Genomic DNA, 10,263 nt, shown 5'->3' on the forward strand with positions numbered 1-10,263 from the left:
ATGTACCTGTTTGAAAGAAGCATTGAGGTGTTTTAATGTGTTTGTGAGTCAAAATGATCATTTTAAAATGACGTACTTGTTTTAAATCTGTTATAAAATGAAAATTTAAAAGATAGGTTTTTAAAACAAATTAAAGACTTTTTACAAAAGCAAACTATTTTTGGTGATCTCAAATGAGATATGATAAGATTATTCAGTTCAAAGCTTTATAGAAGCTTAAGGTTTTAAAATGGAAATTGTATCCAACCTTTTGGGAATTGATAGAAAATTGATTAAGTCAATAAAGACATGAATTATAGGCTAGCCTTAAGTACCGTCATTGATATTGTAAGGTAACTTTCCATGATGTGTAGATGCCTATGTGATATAAACATAATGATCATGCTAAGCTTGATGTTGATATACATTTGAAGACGAAGGTATGTTTCAATATACATCTCTCCGGATGATGGGCAGAAAGGTAATTATCTAGTCATACACAAGCCTGTTGATGTTATTGTCAACCCAAAAATTTGTTTTTCTATGATAAGAACAATTAAATAAAGCTATAAGTATATATATGTGTAGATATTTAAAAAAATATTATTGTCATTAACTATGTAAATATTATTAAGTTTTGAAAAATAAGCAGACTTAAAGGGGCCTCAGAGAACTACAGAGGTGGGGCATTTAAATAAGTCCTAAACACGTTGAATATAAGGCTTGTATGTTCGGATGGCCTGTAAGTCCAATGTTCAACCTTAAAATCTGTGTTTTATATTGTTCCAATATCCAAAAATATCTTTGACCATGCATCAGGGGGTTGAAGTCAAGTTGGGGTGACTTGGAGGAAGCTAAATAAGCCTTAAGAAGATATATGAGACAACCTAAATCCATAGTGTGGATCATTCAATTCTTATGCTCTAATTGAACCTTAATCATATCATGAAAGTAGTGATAATCATGCTAAGTTCTAATACCTGCTATCAACTTGACTTAAGCAATAATAATGTTAACCATGAAGTGTTGTGATGTGGTTTAATCAATATGATCCCATGTTGAGATCTTTTTATAAAGGAAATATGTTTTGCAAAGAAAAGAAACTGAAATTTGATATCTTTTTACCTTAAACTTATTCTTGAGTCAGTCTAGTGTTTAAATGATTCATTTTTGGTGATTTGAGTAGAAGTTTTTGTGTGGATATGCCTAACCTGTTAGGCATCTGAGTACTCTACTCCAAAAGTGTGTTTTGAAAACTTGCAAGTGTATTAGAGCATGTTTACATGCTAGAATAGTTTTCTAAGTGTTTCGAGTAGGATTTATACTTGAACAGTTGATTTTTGCTCTATGAGCATCAAATTGTGAGGTGAAATATATTCTAAGTGTTTGGGGCATGATTCTATGCTTGAACTGTGACTTTTGCTCTACGAGCATATGAGTGTGAATGAAAATTATTCTAAGTGTTTTCGAGTAAGGTTGCATTTTTTAGTGTGTTCGAGTATGTTTGGGTGATTGTTAATTTTTCTAAGTATTTCGGGCGCATCTCATGTGAAACAAATGAAACGAGTACAGTGATAACATACTCGAGTAGTTTATGGATTTGAAAATTTGTCTAAGTGTTTTCGAGCATACTAATTATCTTACATGCACTGATTGTATGTTAAATGTTAATTTGCTACACGTTTGAGTATAAGTTTGATCACGAGCATGAGTGATTGCTTGTTATTTTGCATGTGATTAAAAATTCCAATTAAGGTAAAGACTGGAGCATAGGTTGATCTCGAGTATAGGTTTGGAATGATTCAAAGATTATTTAAATTGTATAAGTTTTCTTTCGAGTAGACTTGACTTTCGAGCACTCTCTTTATTGACTAAATTTAAATACTTAACCAAATTTTAAGTGAAATGGTCGAGTACATTTTGGAAAGGCTTTTCGGGCATGCTTGGAGACAGTTGTTTTTGGCAGTTTGCTCGAGCAGTGTAAATAATTGATTTTAATTCAAAATATACCTTGCTGGCGCTAAAAGACAAACTAGGGTTTTACACCCCAAGAATTAGGATAAAAGGGGGACTTAAAAATTTTCCTAACACTTTTTCCCTCCCTTGTTGATTATTCTCTACCCGTGCCTCCAAATCGCTTGCTGCTCGCTCATACTTTTTTGATTATACCCATTATCTCTGATTCTGACTTGGTAATAAATCAATAATTGATTTCCAATAACGACTCTTGGAATTAGGGTTTCTATTATTCATATTACTAATTGTTTAACTTGTTTGTGTAGGTTTGCAAATTGTCAAGGAACAGGTTATTGAAGACTTCCCTAACTACTGTCGACGTTATTTTATATCTTCATATTACTGACTACTAGTTTTTGTTTTATAGATATAATGGCGTTAAAGTTTGAACCGAAGCACAATATGTGTGCCTGCTTGAGGTGAATGAAGAAAATCAGGAACTGGAGTTAATGATAAATTTCTTGAATAACTCCAATCTCAGGGTTGCGTTGACAAAGAACCCGGTGCTATACAGAAATCACATGACAGATTTTTGGGGTTCAGCGGATTATACAGATGACATTAATGGCCAGAGAATTGAAGCCATCGTTCTTGGGCAGGAGATTGAAATCACTAAACATTCTATACGAGAGGCACTGCAACTCAATGAGAATCATAATGTGCAGCTCTCTTATTCGACATCGAGGTTGTTGAGAATATTTCAAGAGACTATGGGATATCAAGGGAACATCCACGAAGGACAATTTCAAAATGGAATGTTTCCCCTGCTTTACAGATTCTTGATCCATCACGTGATTCAAAGCTTGTCATTTCGAAGAGACACATGGACACTAATAAGCAGAGAACTGGAAACAGCCATTATGACAATCTTATACAACCAGCCGTTCAAGTTTTCAAGATTCATTTTTAACAGTTTGGTTAGAAATGCCCAAAAGAACCCTCTTGATAAATTTCTAATGTACCCAAGGTTTCTACTGATTATGATCAATCGTGCTTTACAAGGGTTAGCAACTGATGGAGGTATTTTGGTGTTACAAAACCCAAACGTATATAAGAGAATCAAGGGTGCAAGAAGTCAGTTTGATACAATAGTTGAGTTTGATATTCTTCTATGGTTATTAAATGATCAATTTGAAGTGATGGAAGTTCCTCCATCCCTAGAGCCAGAAGTTGAAGATACTGACGAAAGTGATGAGGAAGAGGGGTCGGATGATAGTGATGATGATAATGATGACCATCATGGAGGAGATGAAGTTGAGTTTGAAGAACCTGGTAATGTAGAAGCGGGTGATAATGTGGAGTTGAATGAAAATTTGGAGGTTAATGAGCCTATTCATTAAGTAGATGTTGGTGATGAACATCAGTTGGAGATTGTGCATAATGAAGAGCCCATTGTGGCTGGGACTTCGACAGTTGATGATTTTGTTGATGATGATCAATTTATTGATAATATAATAAATGAAGTATATGAAACAATTCAAAAGATCACACAACCTCTTTCACCTGACCCAATTATTGACCAAACATCCAATGTCCCTACACCACCACTTTCCCCAAGCCCAGAACCAACAGATAAACCTTTGCATTCTTCACCAGCAACAGAGCCATTCTCACCACCTCCTGAACCCACAGATGAACCATTACACTCCTCACCAGACACTGAACCATTCATTGAACAAATAGACTCCTCACCACCAAAATCACCTGTCACTGAAACTACCCCACAACCCAAGCTCACCAAGATACCCAACCCACTATTCAATCATTTGCACCGTACTCGCCTGAATCTATTACAAGTCAACCAGAATATGAACCAGAGCTTTTTCCAATACAAAACTCACCAGTATCCTCTCCGAATATGACAAACCAAGATTTACTGACTAGGAATCTGGTGTTAGAAGCTGAGAATGTAGAGCTTAAAGCGAAGAATTTGGCTTTGGAAGAAGCATTGAAAAGGGCATTATCGAAAATTCAAACGTTGGAGCATGTTGAGGTTGAGAAGACCTCAGATGTACCAAAAAAGGGGGAGAATATTATTGATGGGTTGAGATTGATTGATCAGATGTATGATGATGCTAGTGATGATAAGGTTGAGGATGAAGTGGCTACATCAAATGCTCTGAACTTGATAATGACTGAGTGTGATGAGGATGAGCGAGAGAAGGTAGTGGAGATTGAAAAGAATGTTGAAACTGAGGGGGAGCAGGAGCAAGAAGTTGAATCTAAAGAAGAAACTCCTGATGAAATTGAGATGAGGAAAATAAAGGGTAAAGGTGTGGCATTAACTGAGGAAAACTTGCAGCCCACCAGTGGCCCCAAAATCACTTCTGGTGATGAAATTTTAGAGAAAAATGTATGTATTGATCCAGATGTGGCAGAAGTGGAGTCAATAAAGAAGGTGATTGAACTGAGAAATGCTGAATTGGATGAAGATGAAATTCTTTAGGAAGTGTTGGAATCACTGATCAATCTGAAGAACAAAGAAGAGGAAGAGGAAAAGTTGAAAAAGCAAGCTGATGAGAGCTAGGCTATGGTGTTAAAAGCATTTGAAAAAAAAATATGAAAAGATTTCTAGATTGAGCATGCATGAAGAACCAAAACAAAATGATGATGAAGTGATAGACATGACTGATGAAAGATATATCAACTTCATGGCACAATTGATGTTATTCAAGACCTACTATATATTGTTAAATCCAGAGGAACATGCAAAGGAGACAGCAGAGGTTGCTAGAAGAGCACGAAGAATACAGAGAAAAGGCAAGGCTGACAACTCAACATTTAATTAAAAATGTCTCTCAGCCAAGAATTGAAGAAGTAATAGATCAAGCTCAACATGAGACTACAGTTGAACCTGAGATTGAAGAGACTGAGGAGAAAATTGAAAAGATTGTTATTGAAATCCCTGAATCTAAAAGGCAGAAGATTATAAAAGAAGGAAAACCTTTTTGTGAAGAAGGTTAACAAAAGAAAGGAAAAATTGAAAAATGTTGAATCTAATGAACCTAGAATTGAGGGATTAGAAGGGCTTGATGATGAGATAATTTTAAAGAAAATGATGTGAAGTCTCCACAATTTAATATATCTGATGAACAGAGAGAAAATATGCAAGCCAGTCTTGATGAACAGAAAAGATTAGATCCAAGAATTATATTTCTGATACTATGGAATGGATTTTGAAGTTCTCAATAAGCTTTCAGATGCTGATCTTGACTATTTTGCTTCCAAAAAGGCCAAGGAGAGAAGGGAGGAGAGAGAAAAGAAAAGAAAAGAGTTGGAAGAAAATATAGATTTTTGGTTAAGTTGGGAATATGAACCAAGGCACCTGGAGATGATTAAAAGAGAAGATATTATGAAGTTAGCTGAAGGATGGAAATACAGAATATTCAAAATAAAATATTTAATTTAGAATAAGTATGTCATCTCCTATCTTAACAGACAACCTTTTAGAGATTGATAGACTTATATAAGAAAGAAGTTGAGTTGGACAAAGGCAAGTATGTAGAAAAAGCATAGAAGGCAAATGAGGAGATGAGGAAGGCAAGTTAAAAGATGAAGAAAAAATACAAGGGTGAAGTAAGATTCCTTGTAGAACACGGTTATAACTTTGATGGCATCAAAGATTGCTCAAAGATAATTTTGAAAGAAAATGCAAGATTGGTGAAAGAAGCTCATGAGGCAGAGAAAGAAAAATTGAAAACTCAAAGAGAAAATCAGAAGAAAAGTGAAGAAGAAACGGCCAAACTGATAGCTGGTCCAAAGAAGGCTGAAGTGAAAGAATGGTTTGAAGATCCAGAAAGAGTTCAAATTCTAAAGGATTTATTGCTAATAAAGGGGATGATTGAGGCTCAGATTGAAAGCCTATCAAAGAAGAGATGATTGGAATTTACAACAGGGAGATGAGGTTATATAATGAGGAGAAAAAGAAGCTAGAAGATTGAGAGAGGTGGTACAGCTTGTTCAGGCTCATCAAGAACATGCAAAAGATGAGGGGTTAATGGATGATGAAACTGCTGAGATGGTGAGTGTGTTATGTAAAAGGGGAGCTAAATATATGGTGCTGATCTTAAACACCAAATCAAAGATTAAAAGATTGCTTGATTAATCGGAGAAGAAACATTCAAATAAACCATCATCATCAAGAGCATCCAGACAGATGATCAGATCAGAAGTACAGAGCCAACAACTAGAAAGGAATTATTTCAACTTGCCAACAAATCTGTACTTTGATTCTAGATCAAGAACCTTGAAGGTTGTGACTATAGATGGTGTTGAAAGTCAGATTCTGTTCAGAGAAGATTTCAGAGGATTTAGAAGAGAATAGTTGGAGGAAATGGCCAAACTTGATTTATATGACTACCTACAGAAGGATAGACTGGCCGGACAACAAAGGAATGATCTGTCAAAGTACTTACATGAACAACAAGAGAAATGATTTCCTTTGTTGGACAAGAAGAGGAAATGGACTTACACTGCTGCTAAACAGACCAGGAGGGAAAAGAGATTAGCAGATGTAAGATGGTCTGGATGCAGTTTCCCTCAATCCCAAAAGAAAGACACATCATAGAGGAAAGGGCCTTCAATCTCCAGCACACAACAGAAATCAACTGGCTCTAGCTCCCCTAAAAGAACACTCAGAGAGAACCTGGCTATGAGAAGGGAGATGTTGGTACCTAACTCTCAAGTCCAAGAAAACGGAAGGATCACAAGCACCACATTTAATAAGAAGAGTGAGACTGTGTCACTTAGAAACTCAGAAGGAAAAGTGATCGCTATTGTGGAACATAATTCGGAGCTACAGTTCATACACGTCCAAGACTTAATTGATATTATAGAAGTAGAGATACCACTGGACTCAATGGATGGTGTAAAATTAGATATGTTCAAGCAAAGAGCGGCGGCTGTTAGACATGATAAACTGATCCAGGCTCGAAGGCTAGAGTGAAGATAGGAAACTGCAAAGACTTGTGCTTAAAGGGAGTATCTTATGAAATTTTTTTGTAGTTTTTATCTTTTTATGTATTATTTATTTGAATTTGTAATTTGATGAATTTATAACTTGATGTGTAATGCCTTAAAGGAAAAATTATGATTATGTAATGTAATGACCATTTCCTTCATATAACTGGTGACTATATTTTGACAAATGTATAACTCAATGCAGGTATGTTTTGGTGCATCTAAGCTTGTTCCAATCTAGGGGAGATTGTTGACTTGGATATTTACAAAGGAAGATTGGAATCTTCTCAACCTCCTCAAGAAATGGATAAGTATGGACTTCGAGCAAGCTTGGACCGTCGATCATGGAATTACTACCTCGAGCATGATATGTTACGCTTGTAAGATTATCTACTGGAATTTCTTCTAAGTGTTGAAATCTTCAAGCAAGCTACACTTCGTCAAGCAAGGATGTTCTCCATCGAGTATAGTTTGGTATCTGAGCAAGCAACTTGATCTATCTAGCTTAAAGCAAGTCTTTCGAGCATCTGGGTGGATCGAGCATGGATACAATAAAGGAAGATCTCAAATGTTCAAAGTATAAGCTTCGAGCATGGTTCAATCCAAAGCAAGTTTCAGTACCCGAGCATGCTGGAGTTGTTCACAATAATTCCTAAGAAAAGATTGAAGAGATCAAGGAGAACATGTTTGCTCGTGGAACCTATTCGAGCAAAGTTTGGATAAGTTATGAAGATTGAAGTCTGCTGGAGTAGAATATTTTCTTATGAAAATATTTTAAGTAAAGTCTGCTCGAACACATGTTTCGAGCATACACTGTATTACAAGGTCTGCTCGACGAGGATTCATCATACTCGAAGACCAGTTTTAAACTTGTAATTATTCGTTATTCATTATGTAATCATTAGGGTTTCTAGAAAGAATGTCTATGGGCCTAGAAATAGAATCCTAGGTTTTCTAGATATGCACGAAAATACACGGAATACAGGTGTATAACGATCAGAGCAAATATTCCTCATTTATGTTACCTTATACCGCCGTCACGAAACCCTAGACGTTTCCATGCAAACCCTATAATATGTCCCATTGTTCATTAATGATATATTGAATATAGTGGAATCTTTTGTTTATTACTTTGTGTGTGCTATATCATTCATACAATCAATCCTACACTTTGTTTATACTAATTCCGCCGGTATATTCAGAAGGTCTTCGTGTTTTAGATCTTGTGTGCTCTTATCGACTAGCATTAGATCTTGTGTGCTCTTAACGGTTGCTGATACTATCCTTCGCAAGCAAATGAGTTAAGTATTCGTGATTATTGCAGCTGTTTTGAGACGTCTTTATGCGAGTATGTATTGCAGCTGCCATGGATATGTCTCGAGCAGATATGATAACGCATAAGCGGGCAGCATACAAAGTTTCAAGGACCGATATGCTGATATGAGAGTTGCAGCTGCTACAGCACTATTTTGCAAGGGATACAATGGTAATTTTGATATTGCAGTATGAGCATTATGATATATACAAGTTGCTGCACATTTCCAAACGGTTGCTGCAGCTGCTACTTTAAGTTTGATGCTGCAGATTGACAAATTATTCACATAAAATTGCTGCTGATAATGTGCTGTTAACGGGCCAAAATTGCTGTTAAAAGTAATGTTAACGTGCTGAAAATTGCTGTTAAAACGTGCTGTTAACATGCTGAAATTTGCTGATTAAAACGTGCTGAAAATTGCTGTTAAAGCGTGCTGCTAACGGGCCAAAATTGCTATTAAAAGTGCTGTTAACGGGCCAAAAGTTGCTGTTAAAAGTGCTGTTAACGTGCTGAAAATTTCTGTTAAAATGTGCTGAAATTTCTGATTAAAACATGCTTTTAACGAGCTGATTGTTTGCTGATTACAAAGTGCTGTTAACGAGATGTTGATGCTGCTGATTTTAGTGCTGCTGTTGCTTTGGTGCTGGAAATGCTTACTTAATTGCTGGAATTGATGATTTTGAACCTGAAACGAGTAGTATGTGTGCAGAAAAAGTTAAGTATTTACCACGAGTATATAATCCTTTCTCGAGTATATCTTGTTTTTATTCGAGCATTTGCCTTCTCGAGCACACTTTTGTTTTGTCATGAACAATAAGAATTTAATATTCTAAGCATACGTGCTCGAAAAGAGTTATCTCAAGTTTGTGTCTCGAGCACACCTTGCTCATGAGCACGCTCGTGAAGAAAACCTTAATGATCACTCACTAGGCATATCTTTTACCCTCGAGCACACCTTTACTGACGAGCATATCTTTGTTTGGGCATGCCTGAGAAGGGATTTAAATTAAATATGTGTGCTCGTGAACAAAAGTTTGTGTATGTGAAATACTTCAAGTGTTTTGGAAGATTTTTGGGACTTGATTGATGTAGTTGACTTTCAAAAGTCAAATGGGCCAAGATAGAGAAAAGACTTAATATTGGCTTATTCGTTGACTTTTCGACCATGTTTTCTAAATGAAAGATGTTTGCCCAAGTTTGAGTGACCGTTTGGAAGTGGCTTTTCTGGTCAACTTAGCTGTTGACCGTGTCGGGTCAATGAGGGTCATTTTGGTCATTTTTGAAGATTTTTGGGCAAAATTCACCAAAACTTCACAACTTCAACAAGGTGCTTACAAGATCAAGATGGTTGATTTTTCCGGATCATTTCATGAGTTGACAAAGTCAAATGTCAACTATCAACCACAAAGGTATCATTTTATTTCATTTATTTTGAATTTCATCAACAATTCTTTATAGGGATGGTCAAGATTGTTGAAATTGAAGAGTTTCATGTTTTCACCCGCACTTGATTTGAAGACACGTTCGTTAAAGACAATTGCAACGAAACCGGGGGAGAAAAATTCTATAAACTTCATTGCAAATTGTTAGCTTAAATCAAGTGAAAGACTCATGTAAAGGAAAATATGATCAAGATCGATTCATAATTCGATTTTCTTCAAAGACATTTGTTGGTTTGCAAGTTCTCGGATTCCCTAGTACGTGTAAATAGTTGGAATCTCTTCCTAAGAAAAGAAGTCACTTGAAATTCAAGAACGGGTTATAGTTTGATTCCGAATTCGGTTCTTAATTCTGGAAAGGTTTGAAGGGAGTTTGCAAAGAAAGAGATGAGCTTTTGATGATCATATCAACTGTATTTCCTTTCGTGTTGACCGATTGACATGATTCCAATTACTGGAGTTTGAAACCTCGTTCTTATGCCCATACAACTATATCCAAATGAGATAAAAAAGAAGATGGTCTAAATGGATAACGGGAGATGCTTATTGTGAGGG

This window comes from Bidens hawaiensis, unplaced genomic scaffold, assembly GCF_021521415.1.
Source record: "Bidens hawaiensis isolate Kalapana, Puna unplaced genomic scaffold, B.hawaiensis_p1.1 tig00005013_1, whole genome shotgun sequence".
Lineage (NCBI taxonomy): Eukaryota > Viridiplantae > Streptophyta > Magnoliopsida > Asterales > Asteraceae > Bidens > Bidens hawaiensis.